Here is a 17,523-nt window from a genome sequence, read left to right as displayed (position 1 = left end):
TCAATGCATCAATGGTAAATCAATAAGTCAGGGATTTCGTTACCATATATTACGTAAAACTTTTACTAAATTCTTTCATAGATACAAAAATTTGATTAGTAAATTTGGCTGTACCTGTAGAAAACTGATTAAAAACGGTATTTCACATCCTAAATTTTACGGCACTATTGTACTTAAAGCGCGGAAATCACTATGTGATCCGTGTAAACTCATCGGACCTTTAAACAAACTTATTAGTAAAGGTTATCTTACCAATGTTGTAATAAGATCTTTGAATATAGTTTACATTGGCGCTAATATCTATTTTGTCACCAGCAAATTAAAACATAACAAAATTTGTATTCTTTTCAAACGGGATGTATATAGACACACCCACGTTCATTCTGATCTATAAAGAGGTTAACTCCTAACTACCCTACTGCCTGTCGATACATTTATTTTTGGCATTGCACAAGTCATGTCTTCTTTGACTGTCAATGCCGTTAAAATACTAAATCCCTGGGATGTGTTTTAGTTGATTTTAGTCTCTGATGCATGATTTTTTATTATTAATTGTTTTTGGCTTTTAACTAGCTGTCAGTTACTGCGAGTACTCTCAAATCGTACTTTCTTGTTTATTTGACCTTTCTTTCAAATATTGATGTCTATTTCCAAAATATACCGATGGTTTTTAATTGTTAACAAAATGTCATCAAGAATACCAGGCTATAATCTTTTTACCTTAAGTCTCATTAGTGACACAGTTGGCAGACCAAATCAAATACAAAGTTGGAGAGGATTTCAAAATTAGCTTTATTATCATAATATAGACTTTTGCTACCTAATCTATATGCACAAAGGCCTTTAAAAGTAAAAAAACACATTCATATGGGGAAGATTTAAACTATGTAAAAGTATAAGGTAAAAGTTCATAAAATATGAGATGTAAAATAATAAAAAAAAAAACACTTTTAATTCCAACTCTTTAAAAGCATTATGTGCAGTTTTAAAGGTCTTATCACTCCAAGTCTAATTTATGAAAGCGTTGCCGCTTATTTAGAATATTTCAATTTGGTGCATGTATCATTTATCAAGAAAGAGGATGTATAGTATACTGTATAATTAAATCATGGATAATAATTTAATTAAGAATTTTATTGATTCAAATTTGCTTTAATGTAGCTTTACTTCGTTTCTTGTGTTGATTTTTATCGGTATCATAAATTATGTAATTCCTTTATTACATTAAGACCACAATTTGGAGTCCACCACCACAAACCGCGTTTGATCCTTCGCCATCAACACATTGAGTTTGTCGTTTAAAATTTAAAGTTTAAAATATGTACCTTAAAATCAAAAGACTGGCATGCCAGTAACTGCTAATAGTCCTTTGTTCATTTATGTATCATTGTCATTTTGCTTAGTTTCTTTTGTTACCTATTCTGACATCGTACTCGGACTTTACTGTGCGTATTGCCATGTGTTTCTTTTTTTTACATTGACTAGAGGTATAAGGGGAGGGTTGAGATCTCACAAAACATGTTTAACCCCGCCGCATTTTTGCGCTTGTCAAAAGTCAGGAGCCTTTGGCCTTTGTTAGTCTTGTATGTTTTTCAATTTTAGTTCATTTATATGTTTTGGAGTTTAGTGTGACGTCCATTTTCACTGAACTAGCACACAATTTTATTTAGGGGCCAGCTGAGGACCACCTCCGGGTGCGGGATTTTCTCGCTGCATTGAAGACCCATTGGTGGCCTTCGGCTGTTGTCTGCTCTTTGGTCGGGTTGTTGTCTCTTTGACATATTCCCCATTTCCTTTCTCAATTTTATTAAGGTAGGCTATATTTTATGATTACAACGAAATCCAGATTATATGGCGGATTAAATCCAAGGATAAGGACATAATGGCCATAAAGTTACGAGACGGTGTGATATGCCGATGGCAATATGATTTCTACAGATGCAAACAAAATATCAAAAACTAGTTAATTCTAAATTTACTTTGTGGTACCGAAATACTAACGATTTTAAGAAAAGTGCAAAGAGAACATCTCCATCGTGAATATAGAATATTTATTATAGATAAGACACAATATTCTTTTTGTCGTAAATTTTAAGAGTCATTCGTGTGACAAATCCAGATAAAGACAATTACATATATGTTATTTTCTGTAAAAAAGGCATCAAATATGTCGACAAAATTCAGATCACAACGCAATAACTTTGTTCTAATATTTCTGTTAAATCATTTATTCATTTACCTTAACAATTCTAAAAAACATCGTTAAATATACATTTAACTCACTTAGGTAAAATTGTAATCAATACGTCGCGGTTGACATGTATATTAATTATTGCAATGGTAACAGATATCATTTTTTTGTGATAAGTCCATAGTTAACTCTATTGTAGTGTTTGTTTAAATCAATACCGGACGTTTTTCTAGACTGATATAATATAAACCATATAAAACGTGTCCGAGAATTTACGATTTTAAACATATGAAATGGCTATTTTATGTTATGTTTGAAACCTTTCATCAAAAAAGTATAGAGATAACACATGAAACCATAATATGTTAGCAGTTATAACATAAAACATTAACTATTATTTTGGGATCAGCTTACCAGTGACGAGTAACTCACCTTTACCTGTAATACACAAAAAACTAAACAAACAAACATAACACCACAAAAAAGAACAGCAAACTAACATCAAAATTAAAACAATTGGATATCCTCAACACAACCAACTGAATGTAGCTGCAAGGGATAAAGCTGCACAAAACACGGAACTAGACAATTTGAGATTTGAGTTGCTTTATCAGCAAATAATATTTTCTTGTGTTTAAAAATTACGCAATATAAATTGAAAACTTGACATACTATTTAGGTCTTATTCAGACCACAAGGACATGCTTATTAAAAGATATATCTTTACATACAATAGAATTAAACATGCGAAATGGGAAACATTTCTAATAATTAATGTGATTATGAATGACGCTCAACGTTGAATTTTCTTTATTGATTTGTTTCGGTGTATGGCAAGTCATTCAATTCCTTAATTGCATTAAGGTGGAAAAATTGGGAATACACACCCACAAGCCCCGTTTGACAATTCTGTAAAATAATGAAATTAAACTATTCCCCTTCCATTAAAAGATCTTTTGGCCAGGTATGTTTTGTTTTACACTTATTACTGCTTATTGGACGGATGATATTGTAAGACAAAGACGTCATGACCGTACGGTCAAGCATGTGACATTCAGAATGCAAAATGATTTCTTCAGATACGAACAAAATTCCAAACAAAACATATGTATCTATGATACAACGCAGTTGAATATAAGGTAAATGTGTGGTACCAAAATCTCTGATTTGATAATCTTGCAGTTTCCAATATACTAACATTAGTTTATTCAAATATGTAACATGACTAACAACATGACCATTACGAAAAAAAATGATAACTGTTTAAAGTTTATGAAGGACAGCAAAGAAAAGGAACGGTAAAGTTTACAAATAGGAAATGACAGTTTCTTATGAACAGCAAGATAATTCTCTATTATTATACTGTGTACCAAACCCATAGACAGATTTTATGAAATCGAAACTTTATTATGTGGAGCATTCTGAAATTCTTCTGATACACACACGAGAATTCAACCAAAATATTTACAAAAGCATCTCAATAAATTACCATAATATAATTAAAGGTTAATATACATACACTAAAAACGAATTATTCTCTTTTAAGCCATCAAATATGTCGGCTGACAAAATTTATAACACATGCGCGTTTACTTAGTTCTAAAATTTCATTAGAATTCTTTTATGTACCTACCAATTCCACTTGTGTTAAACTGATAATCGTAACTGGAATTACGACGATCACAATATGGCGTTGGCAGAAATAGGTGAAATCTTTTCAGTCATTTTTCTCAAATGTAGCCCGTTGTTGTCAAGAGTTACTCAGCTGCAAGGTTTTTCTATACCATTACATCATATGTGAATCGTAACGGTGCACTATAATTGTCTAAGCGCTTATAAAATTGACGTCGAAAAATTCGGGATAATAATCGTAACTCGCAAAAATGATAATCGTAATTTCGGTATTAATAAATAAGAAGATAATCGTAACTGGATAGTGTTTGATTGATATTGACACGAAAAACGTCTATCTAATAGCAAGTGATGAAAATATGGTGATGAATTAATCACGAAAAGGTTCCCACATCTTATGACATTTCTTTTTGTGCATATATGATTAACAGTTCTAATGTAAACAGCTACATACTAGCATATATCATAAAATTAGAAGGGGGACCAGCTTCAATAAATTTGTAAATGGGGAAACGCGAACTATGTTAAAATACTGAAAACTCCAGGAACTAGGACCGTCACAAAATATGGGAGAAAATTTTAAAAAATGTCATCATGATCTCTTCATGTTTAGAGTTAAAAAGAAATATTGTTTGGTATTCTATTTAAATACAGACTTGAAAACAAATGTCACACCTTTTTGAATGTGTAAAAAGTTGTATAGCCCATAAATACTATAAAAATGCTTAGCTACTTCATGACCGTCACTGACATTTCGATGAAAATAACTATAAATTTTAACAACACTAATTTAGTTTGGCATTCTAATAATATGATATCCTTAAAACGTTTAATGATAATATAAGAGTAGAGAAAAGTTGGAATGCTTTGTGTGTTATGAAGTTAAGCACATGGTGACGTGGAGTTCATTGGCAAACATGGATTTGTGTTCTTTAATAGTTTGGCCAAAAGCCCGAAGATCAAGAAATCAAATTGATGTGGCCTTAAATTACCTTACAAGCTATATTTATTCAAAGAATGACTGCAACTTTAAGAAATCATAGCGCATATTCCGCCATATCAGAAAAACAAACTGATTCAAGAAATCATAAATACTTGGTATATGAAAATATGCTGCATACATAGGCATGGAAGTTATTGTAGAGAAAAAATATTGAAGGTAACAAAGAACATTTTTGTACTTGCATAATTACCATATACTTAGTACTTTTCTATCAAATGAAAACAAAATTAGCCTTTCATAATTGTCATGCATTTTTCTAAAGCACAAAATATTTGTTTGATTATCTATCAAAGTCTTTGTAATTAAACCAGTTTCGACCGTGATGATCTACATATTATGCCTTCTGAGGACCAATACACATATATATATATAAAATATATTTCTGTTTTTTTCAGTCCTTCAAATGCTTTGCAAGACTATACGCGCCATTTAGTTAAGGCCACTAAAACAATAAACACAAGGAACAATAAAACAAGTAACAATAAACACAAGTAACAATAAACACAAGTAACAATAAACACAAAAGTAACAATAAACACAAGGAACAATAAACACAAGAAACAATAAACACAAGTAACAATAAACACAAGTAACAATAAACAATAGTAACAATAAACTGGTAACTATTCTAGATCCTTTACCATCCACCCTGTTTAAAGAAACGTCCAAAAATACATGGGTATTTAATCAAAATATTTGAATTTAATTTTTAAAATCATATACAATATCAGTGTAAAACAGAACAAAAGTGAATTCACTTGAAAAATATGAACGGCTATTTTAACTGGGATACATTTCACTCCAAAATTAAACTATATGTATTTCTATTGAAATATAAGGAAAAGGGCAAAATGAAAACTCATATCCACCAATCAAAGTATCAACTGTTAAATACAATAATGCAGTTAAGTAACTGATGGAAAATTTTGTTCATTTCTCGCAGAAATTTAGTATAAACGTTCAGTTTATAGCAACCCCCCCCCCCCATTTCCCTTTTACATAATTTGTGCACTCATCCCCGAATATAAACAACAGGGAACTCAAAACTGACAGCGATCTTATGATAAATGTGGTCTGTATAAGGCACGGGGGAAGGGGTGGTGTCACTTCTGGCGTGCTGCTGAAACTTAAAAAAAATATCCCCTCTCATATATTGCCGAAGACCAAAAATCTGATCCATGTTATAACTTATATATTTATATAGGAAGGAACCCACAGCCACCCCCGTGGTATAGGGAATATTGAGATAAATTGCTTCATTATTTTTCATTTTGCGCGTTAATGTCATCGTTTAACTGGACATTGCCGTTTTTACATACAAAATACCATTGACAAACTGGAAGACACATTTATTATTTTTCAGTTACTATTATCCCATAAAGAAATTACGATTATCAAACAAGAAAAATGCCATTGAATTACGATTATCATCCCGAATTATTCGACGGCATTTTTCTAAGCGCTTAGACAATTATAGTGCACTGTTAAGATTCAAATATGATGTAATGGTATAGTTACGTTTGGCTTGATTTATCACCTCAACCATGATCGCGAAAAAGTCGAAAGCAAGGAATATTTTTATGTCTTACTACTTGATAACGTCAACGGCTTTATAACTATGTGGGGCATATGTAAATGCCACATCCTGTTACAAGCATGAAACTTGGAACAAAGCTTCCTTAAGTATTACTCTTTGATTTCAGATAGGTAGGCAGTCTGAAAACTATGCACTATTTCCGGTAGAATCCAATATGGCGGACATTAAACTTAAATCAGCCTCATATCAAAGGCTGGTATGTGAAAAGGTGTTATACTCATGCTACTATCATTATATTCGACACAAACCTTTGTTTTGTGCTACTTTTGTATACATTATATAGATCACATATCTTTAAAAACCCTTCTTTCGGTAAAATCCTGTATGGCAGACATTGTACTAAAATAAGCCTATTTTTAGGAAGGTAATTGAAATGTGTTTTAATTTATTGCTATTATCATTATATTGTGAAGGAACCTTTCTTTAGTGCTTCTCATGGATACAAAAGTTAGTACATATGTCTTTAAAACCACAACTTCCGTTAATATTCAATATGGCGGACATAGAAATATCAATTTTTTATTTTAATACTCAATTTTTTTCAAAATGTAAAAAATTGTTTTTTGCGCCGGTCATTTTACTTTTAGCTTTAAGGTGTAACACCACAAATTCGGGCCCTGCCAGAAAGCACATACCAGAAAGTAGTACATATTTAACACAAAATAGTTCCTACGCATGAGTGTAACTTTCAAAATAGGTAGAATATTTAAGTATTTTTGGTATCAAAGGAAAGCTGAATGACTGGTGATTATATTGTAGAACACCTTTTGACTCATAATTTTGAAAATTAAAAAAACTGCACCAAATTTTAAAAAGAGGGTACATTTTGCCTGTTTGTCAGATCTAAAGTACCTGTTTTGGTACATCCGAAGTTCCGGGAACCAGTTCTTTCATATATGCCATTAAAGGTTTGTTGATTTTTTCAGTACAAGACACCATAAAGTGTTGCTTTGACATGCAATGATTGTCACTTTATTTGAACTTAAAACAGAAGAGCTGTGCCTGTTTGAAATTGAGGAATTTAACATAGAAAGCAATGGGGCCATGAATTAGTGGTGTACTTCCTATTATTAAGTTATACTTAAACAATTAGGTTACTATTATGTTTAAAATGTTTTTATACAAAGTTAATCACGGCAAAAACAATTTCAGAGTTGAGTAATCAATTTGTATCCTCGATGTAGAGTTTTGGATAGATTGATGAAAAAAAGTCACTAAAGTACTAAAACATCTTTAAAATTAATGATATATGGCTGCAAATACATGTCTACTCACAATCACTACCGCAAGCACATAACGCCGTTCACGGGAGACCACATTTTCCACATTTAAACAACCACGGCACTCTTTCTTACATTAACAATGTACAAGCTCCTGACAAGATGACGAGGCCTCAGAAAGAACTGTCCATAAGGATGTTTATTGTTCATCTTTCTCCCTCTGCCATCCATAAGCGCCTGGATTAGGTAGGGTAGGATCCACTTCCAAGCTAGTTCTCATACACACACGCCTTGGTATATCGACATTTTACATGCTGTAAAAATGTAGACCGATTCGGTGGAAAAGCCTCAATTTGTTTCTTTTGCGGAAACAGTCGTTTTCTTGATTCGTTAACACCATCTAATGAATTTGTTCGCTCGTACATTAAAATCACGTAAAGTTCTTTCAATGACATTATCAAATCCATATCTGGTGAATCAGATGTAGACATTTCAATCATCATTCTAAATACTTACGTCACACCTTCAAATGCCATCCATGTCCCCCCACACAGTCTTTGTTTTCCTTTTCCAACAAACAAAGATACCGTATCGCAACTGGTAAAGGCATGGAACAGAGGAAATAAACTCATCATATATACCAGGATTGAAATTTAATCTACAAAAGCCTCATCAGTCACACTCGAATAAAAAAAAGTTAAAAAGGTCAAATAAAGTACGAAGTTGAAGAGCATGCAGGACGAAAAATTCTTAAAAGTGTATGATGCAGTGAAAAGCGGACTGAAACGAGTCCTAATTCGAACAGTCGATACTGATGTTGCTGTTATTGCTGTTTCGCTTTTCCCCGACATATGGTCAGACGAACATTTAGGAATTGTGTGTGATCGCTCGATGCCAAGTGCATTTGAAAGGTCATGGATAGATATAATCTAAAGCTTTTTCCACTCTCAAACGCAATCCATAGTTCGTCTGCCTCTATGTCACGGAATAGCAAAACTACAATGACAGCAACATCAGTATCGACTGTTTGAATCAGGACTCGTTTAAGTCCGTGTTTCACTGCATCATACACATGTACCATGATTCTAATGTCAGCCTATTCATGTGAACATGGTGCTTAAATTGAAACATCATCGCGGATAAAATCCACTGAGCATTTGTTGATACAACTACCTTTTCCTTAAAATATTGTTGAGCAAGCTGCTGTGAGAGAAAACAAAAAAAGTTCTTTGTTATTGTCGTCATCTCTCAGAAAACTTTTTGAGGAATTTTGTTGAACTGAGAAAATCCGATTTGGTTCCGACTTGGAAGACTTCTTTGTTCATGAAAATAATTAAACCCCGCCAGCATTGAACCAGAATGTGCAAATGCGTCTAGGAACCAAATCAAAACTCATCAGTAAGTGTTTAGAACCATCTACAAAAACGACGGATGATGTTCCTGGGGTGGATGTTTTAGTTATTGACGGCCGTGCAATTGTGAATATGCTTAAACCATCAACATCTCGTACCTTTGACGGTTATGCTGATTTGGTATTCTGTCCTTACATTAGGAAACACCTGGAAATGTAACAAAAGTGGATGTGATTGAACAGCCTACATCACCAGATATTGATTTGATAATGTCATTGATAGAACGATACGTTGTTTTGATGTACGAGCATACAAACTCATTAGATGGGGTTAACGAAGCAAGAAAACGACTGTTTGTGCAAAAGGGAAGAATATTTGAGGCTATTCTGCCGATTTGGTCTAGTCTTTTCCAGCATGTAAAATGTGCAATATACAAAGGCCTGTGTGTATGGGGAACGAGTTGGGAATTGGTTCCTTTGCCATCTAGTCCATGCGCTAAAAGATGATCAATGGAAACACTTTTCAACAACTCTTTCTGAGGCCTCGTCATCTTGTCAGGAGCTTTTACATTGTTGAAGAAAGAAAAGATCCCGCAGTCGTTATAAATGTGGAAAATCGGGTTTCTCGTGAATTGCATGTGCTTGTGGTGGTGCTTGTGAATAGAAATGTTCTTGTTGTCATATATAAGTAATTTTAAAGATGTTTTAGTACTTTATAGACTGTTTTTATCAATCTATTCAAAACTCTACATCGAGGAAACAGACTGAGTACTCATCTGTGAAATTTACGCCATATTGTTTTTTATCGGAAGTGTTGACCTTGTATTGACTTTGCATTAAAACATTTAAAATATAATAGTGAATTCGTGGTTTGAGAATAACTTAAAGCCAAAAGTTTAATGACCTGCACAAAAAGCACTTTTTTTTGTATTTTGGAAAAAGTTGAATATTGAAATTAAACATTCATTGATATTTCTATGTCCGCCATATTGGATATTACTGGAGGTAAGGTTTTAAAGATATATGTACTATATAGTGTATCCATGAGAAGCACCAAAGAAAGGTTTCTGCACAATATAATGATAGTAGCAATACATTAAAACACATTTCAATTACCCTCCCTAGAAAAACGCTTATTTTAGTACAATGTCCGCCATATTGAATTTTACCGGAAGTAGGGTTATTAAAGACATATATCTATATAATGTATCCAAAAAGAGCACAGAATAAAGGTTTGTGCCGAATATAATGAAAGTATCATGATTATAACACCTACTATTCACATACCATCCTTCGATATTGGGCTGATTTAAGTATAATGTCCGCCATTTTAGATTTTACCGGAAGTGGTGCCTCCCTATCTGAAATCAAAGAGTAATAATAGAGGAAGCTTTATGCCAAATTTCATGCTTGTAGCAGGATGTGCACAATTCTTCTGAAATATGCTTGTAGCCGCTGCACTACAGGGGATAGAAAGCACTGAGTTTGGAATAATCCAGCATCTTTTCGAGAATAAAGTCGAAGATCTAATTATATACGAGTAAAATAATGAATTAGTGTAACACTTCGTCATGTCAAATTGATAGAACATTCCGACTCTTTGCTGTCGGTCAAATTTAACTTATTAACCCAATTTGTTCATGGTTCCAAAATATTATAAAGAGACCCGTACCGTGCGTACGTTTTAAAAGTGAAATAGATAAGGATGAAAATGTGTCATAGCAAAATATATAAGTTTTTTTTTCATTGTTATTACTTATGATTATATGTATATATGGTGAAATAAAATGCATATGTGATTTTTGCTCTTACTAATCTTCCTCTGTCTAGCATGGCATAGAATGACATTATATTAAAAAATGTCTCTTGCATCATGTAAACTATTAAGTTCTTGTAAACCAATTTCGAATCATTTTGGTCTTAATAGCTATTGAAGGACTGAAAATAAATTATTAAGTTTTGTTCAGTATTTCAGTCAAATTTCACAATATCCAGGGCAAATACATTCAGTACTATTCAGACATTGTTTCTTGCAGTCAATAAAGATCTGTTCAGCTTATATTCAGCCTGTCGAGAATATGTTATTTACCTGTACAAAGCAATAACATACTAAGTTGTCTGAAAAGGGATAAACAGTTCTTGATTGACTATAGATGAATGCATGAACAGTACGCCATTAACAACAAAACAACAGCATTGTTAGTTTCAAACGTTTTAAATGATTTTAAGATCAATTCTTATTTACAAGTGGAACCGCCTTGTTAATACATACGATGAATGATATAGGATAAAGTACAAAACTAACTGTATGAACGAGTGAGTTCTTTTAAAACAACACATAACACATTGTTTTATCGCTTTTTGGAAAGGGATTTGACATTGATGAAAGCCATTCGTTGTTCAAATCTTAAAACTTTTATACAATTGTTCAACTACGTTGTACATTCGTTAGATCGTCCGATTTGTATAACATTTGCTGGGTGGTTGTTTTCTATAGACTCTATACATGATATACTTCTATAGATTTCCGAATGTTCAATCGAGTTTATGACGACACGAAAGAACCAAACATATGTTGTACACACCGTGTATAGGAGTTATAATACTTGAAATCAGTCGATTTAAGGCCGCAACAGCTGAATGCTCAAAATTAGTAATAGATAGCCATGTTTTGGTGCAAATATCAGAATGTTTATAAGATGTAATGATTACACAGCCGTCAGTAACCTGGTATAGTTAATTCATAGTCAGGTTATTTCATATACTGACTCGAGATACTCTTTGGTCCCAAATACAATACTTGATCGAGTATTTAAATTATAGGTCTCTGACGTACTGTGTATTGCATGTTTTTGTTCTATAGAAAAATTCAGAGATAATACGTCCTGGTTAACATTATAGAACAATAACTTGTTTAACCAAAACACGCTAGCTTTAAGTAACATAAAATTTAAGTAATCTTATATATTGGATCTGCTTAACAGGGACTTCCCTGCGGGCTCTAATATACAAAACATAATCATAACATTTTTGTGATATATGCTCAAAGGGAAAACCCCGCAAACAAAGGTTACCAAACCAAAACACAAACAAAACCAAACAAAATAAAGAAACGTAAGGAAGACCAAAATAGAAAACAATACGAATTCCTAACGTTATTTAGAACAAGAGAGAGGAAGCTGCACAAAATGCACAACTTCTAAAAAATTGAAAGTATTAGGTTGTTTGATTAACAAAGAAACAAGTGCATGTGTTTTAGAATTGTGCAACAGCGATTAAAAATTGGATATAATTTTCAGGTCTTTTTCGACCAATAAGGAAATATTTTTGATAAATGTAAATAAAACAATAAACAAAGGTACTCTTTGTACTTGCACCAGATACATTTAGTTGCAGTCAATAAATTTCAATTCCTGTACATGTTCATGTGACGCATTAACAAAACAATCATAGTCAAGATCAATCCAATTAAATTGTAAATATACTATCTTATAATTACTTTTGACTAAGGAGTATATGACTTTCCAGAAGTTACCTACTCTGTTGTAGGACATTTTTGGTACTCTGTCATGAGACTGTCATACAAGTAAGAGGTTTAGCTAGCAACAAAACCAGGTTAAATCTACCATTTGCTACATAAGAAAATGCCTGTACCAAGTCAGGAATATGACAGTTGTTATCCATTCGTTTGATGGGTTTGAGCTTTTGATTTTGCCATTTAATTAGGGACTTTCCATCTTAAATGTTTCTTGTAGTTCAGGATTTTTGTGATTTTACTCTTTTCAAGTAAGAGCTAGCAAAATAAGTTAAACCACAATCAAATTCGTTGCAATTTCGGGAACTAATTTACTGTTTGGTGTTTTAGAAAACACAACAAAAGGTGGTTTTACCATTTGCAAAAATCATAAAACATAAATAAAAAACATTTTAAATAAATATAGATTCTACCACATCATTGAGTGTGATACGATATTTAACACTCGAGACAGTTGAATATTTAAACTTAAACTGTCGAGGGTGAAGAAATATCGTATTACACGTGATTGGGTGGTGGAATCTGTTTCTCTAATGATTTTTAAACAATATGCAGGCAAACTTGTTCCTTTTGTACGCCACAAATATTTTGAAACTCTATTCTTCCTCAACGAGCTGAACATTTAATGTGTTATAAGGGTTTATGTATGTATTTATATTTAATAATTGTTGGCCTTACATTTATGCAGTTTTCACATACACGTATATACCAAAAGAATAAGATCTTATTCTTTTGGTATATACGTGTATGTGAAAACTGCATAAATGGACAAAAGAAGAATAGAGTTTCAAAATATTTTTGGCGTACAAAATTCAAATTATGCTATCTATAATGAATTGCTATACCCGATCTTAAGTGCAGTGTTCGTGCAAGTTATAATAAATTTAAGTAAACAGTTTAACATGTTAAATGACCGACAATGTTCACATATAATTTTAGATTTAAAGGGGTGACTGATATCTTTATACTTGTCTGATCAGCTCTCAAAATTTAAATCTAATTAAGAATCGGTATTTTTCTCCTTGACAACACAGGGAGGTTTGTTTTAAAAAGCGTCCCTTAAAATACATTCATATATATATATTAAAAGAAAAAAAATACTGTATCATTATCTAACTGTGATTGTTATTTGACCAACTTTCCAAATATTTTTCTTCTTTTGTTCAAGTATTAATGTCTACTTCCAAAATATACCGATGGTTTTTAATTGTTTGGAAGCGTTAACAAAATGTCATCAAGAATACCAGGCTATAATCTTTATAACTCAAGTCACATTAGTGACACAGTTGGCAGACCAAATCAAATACGAAGTTGAAGAGCATTATTATCATAATATAGACTGTTGCTACCTTATCTGTATGCACAAAGTACTTTAAAAGTAAAATAACGCATTCATATGGGGATGATTAAAACTATGTAAAAGTCTAAGAAAAAGTTCATAAAATATGAGATGAAAAATGTAAAGAAATTCTTTAAATTCCAACTTTTAAAAGCCTTATTTTCAGTTTTAAAAAGGTCTTATTACTCCAAGTCTAATTTATGAAAGCGTTGCCGCTTATTTATAATATTTCAATTTGGTGCAAAGCTTATATACATGTATAATTTATCAAGAAAGAGGATGCATAGTATACTGTATAATTAAATCAAGGATAATGATATAATGAAAGATTTAATTGATTTAAATTTACTTAAATGCAGCTTTATTTCGTTTCTTGTGTTGCTTTTTATCGGTATCACAAATTATGTAATTCCTTTATTGCATTAAGACCACAATTTGGAGTCCACAACCACAAACCGCGTTTGCTTCTTGGTCATCAACACCTTCAGTTTTTTGTTTGAAATTTAAAGTTAAAAATGTTTACCTAAAAATCAAAAGAATAAGGTAGGCTATATTTTATGATTACAACGAAATCCTGATTATTTGGCGGATGAAATCCGAGGATAAAGACATAAGGGCCATTATGTTAAGTGTGTGATATTCCGATGGCAATATGATTCCTACAGATGCAAACAAAATATCAAAAAGTGGATAATTTTAAATTTACTTTTAGGTACCGAAATACTAACGATCTTAAGAAGTGTACAAAGAGAACATCGCCACCTTAAATAGGGAATATTAATTATAGATAAGACAAAATATCTTTTGTTGGAAATTTTAAATGTGTCTTGCGTGTGATAAAAATGAACTATTCCAAATAAAGACAACTACATGTATTAATATTTCGCTAATTCGTATACAATTTCTCCCTTTCATGACATGTTGATTATTTTTATTTTTAACATGTAGTTTGTTTGATCTCAGTTCTTCATTGGTCAAAATTCGATTGTGACGACGTATTTTTTTGCGTTCCTCTGAATTTCCTATTGTGATGGCATGAAAAAAAGCGGTCATGCCCTGATGACGTCACATAGAAAGAACACATCTTTTTGCAGATCATTTGAAGAAGGAACAAGTTTGCCTGCATATTGTTTAAAAATCATTAGAGAAACAGATTCCACCACCCAATCTCGTGTAATACGATATTTCTTCACCCTCGACAGTTTAAGTTTAAATATTTAACTGTCTCGAGTGTTAAATATCGTATCACACTCAATGATGTGGTAGAATCTATATTTATGCAAGAATTGTTTTATGTCAAGTGTCTCTGTAAAAAAGGAACTTGACCGAGTAAAAACATATTTTGATGGGCTCTGCACGAGAACAATTCTCAAATTTCATGATCTGGCAGTTTCCAATATGCTACGATAAGTTTATTCAAATATGTAACATGACTAACAACATGAGCATATTTGAATAAATGATAATTGTTTAAAGTTACCGAAGGACAGAAAGAAAAGGAACTACGACGTATAAAAACGGGTGAATTAACAAATCTTCTGAACAGGAAGATATTTCTTCATTATTATATTTTGTTTACCTTACCCATAGACAGATTTTACGAAATCGAAATTTTATCAGGTGTTTATTATGTGGAGCATTCTGATAGTCTTCTGATATACACACACGAGAACTGAACAAAATATTTACAAAATCATCTCTATAAATTACAATAATACGAATTAAGGTTAATATACATACATTTCAAACGAATTATTCTCTTTTAAGCCATCAAATATGTCGTCAGACAAAATTCAGGACACATGCGCAATAACTTAGTTCTTATATTTGTTAAATCAGTTCATTATGTACTTAACAATTATAAAGTACATCGTTTAATATACATTTTACTCACTTAGGTAAAGTTGTAATCAATACGTCGTGTTTGGCATGTATAATAATTATTGCAATGGTAACAGATATCCTTTTGTATGACAATTAAATAGTTAAGTCTATTGTAATTTTTATTTTAGTCAATATCAGACGTTTTTCTAGACTGATACAATATAAACCATATAAAACGTACAATTTTATGATTTGAACATATGAAATTGCCATTTTAATGTTATGTTTGAAACCTTTCATAAACAAAGTTCAAAGATTACACATGAAACGATAATATGTTAGCAGTTATAACATAAAAAAATAACTATTATTTTGGGATCTGCTAGCAGTGACTAGTAACTCCCCTTGAATAACCTGTTATACAAAAAAAATCCAAAGAAACAAACATAAAACCATAAAAAAGAACAGCAAACTGACATCAAAATTAAAACAAATGGATATCTTCAATACAACCACTGAATGTCGCTTTATGAACAAACAATATGGTCGTGTGTTTAAAAATTAAGCAATATAAATTGAAAACTTGACATACTATTGAGGTCTTATTCAGACCACAAGGACATGCGTATTAAAAGATATCTTAACATACACTAGAATTAAACATAACACAACTTTCCATTTATATGTAGCAACATTCCAGCAGCGCCTGCATACATTCAGACATAATAAGCTATATGGACTTGAGTACACAGTGAAAATAATAGGAATATCAACGAGAAGATGAAAACAATCTCTTTCGGATAATGCTAAAATTAATTATATATAAAGCTATTTCATTCATATGCGCTCCAAATTGAAATGAATGACCCTGTATATATCGTATTAGGTCCCTACCACATTGTGTAACTAATGATCTTTAGATAAATGATTAATTCAACCCAACATTGTGCTACAATGTTTTTGCAAACAATGTGAAGAGTACCTACATCAATTAGTTCATTTTCAAATTGGCTCAATGCTTTTATCTAAAATCTAAAAAATAAAGAAATATAACCGATATTTAATGCATTCTTTGTAAATATAGTTACAATTTAAACGCAGAGAACGTTACATTTTTACTACCGTTAAATGTCTTAATATTGATAACATATACGTTTGAATGTTAGGATGTAACTGAAACCCCTTTTTTTTGTCGAATTAGGAGACACAATCAAATTCTTACTTTTTATCTGTTATTCCCCTCAATGACGTAAATAAGTTGGGTCATTTTGGGGTTTAAATGTTCATAGATGTATTTTAAAATTAAGAATAGACAGGCATAAAAAGTATGACAGCTGTCGTTCATATGTTGGCAGTTGGAAAAACATTAAAAAGTTCGTGTTGCTTAGTCTTTAATTTTCTATGTTGTGTCATCTCTACTAGTATTTGTCTGTTTGTCTTTTTATTTTTGGCCATGGCGTTGTCAGTTTGTTTTCGATCTATGAGTTTGATATCCTTCGTCCCTCATTTTTAATATTCATATTCGAAGGTTTGATATCAACTATGTGCAGTTCTTTAGCTGACAGCTTATAAAATATGAGATATACCAAAAAGCTAATAATTCCATTTAACATATACCCCACATAGTTATAAAGCCGTTGACGTTATCAAGTAGTGAGATATATAAATATTCCTTGCTTTCGACTTTCGGTGTCCATGCTGGAGGTGGTAAATCTAGCAAAACGTAATGGGTGCTACTTTATAAAGCGTTATTTTATAGATCTGATATCAACCAAAAGCTGAAATCGTTATAGGTTATTTGCAATAAGGTCTTTTGAGTGTAAAAATACTG

The 17,523-nt window shown here is 31.9% G+C and overlaps 1 protein-coding gene across 1 annotated transcript in view; it reads right to left on the bottom strand.

The window, feature by feature from the left end:
• The window catches only part of LOC127712675 (uncharacterized), a 137,541-nt gene extending 121,884 nt beyond the window's left edge, over positions 1-15,657 (bottom strand). The window contains exon 1 of the mRNA XM_052219265.1: positions 15,609-15,657. The gene's annotated coding sequence lies outside the window, so the exon portion shown is untranslated. The remainder of the gene's footprint in view (positions 1-15,608) is intronic.
• Between the last annotated feature and the right edge of the window lie 1,866 nt (positions 15,658-17,523).

This window comes from Mytilus californianus, unplaced genomic scaffold (assembly GCF_021869535.1).
Source record: "Mytilus californianus isolate M0D057914Y unplaced genomic scaffold, xbMytCali1.0.p SCAF_8, whole genome shotgun sequence".
NCBI classification, from domain to species: domain Eukaryota; kingdom Metazoa; phylum Mollusca; class Bivalvia; order Mytilida; family Mytilidae; genus Mytilus; species Mytilus californianus.
Note: the sequence above shows the minus strand (reverse complement) of the source record. Positions and strands in the feature narration are given on the sequence as shown.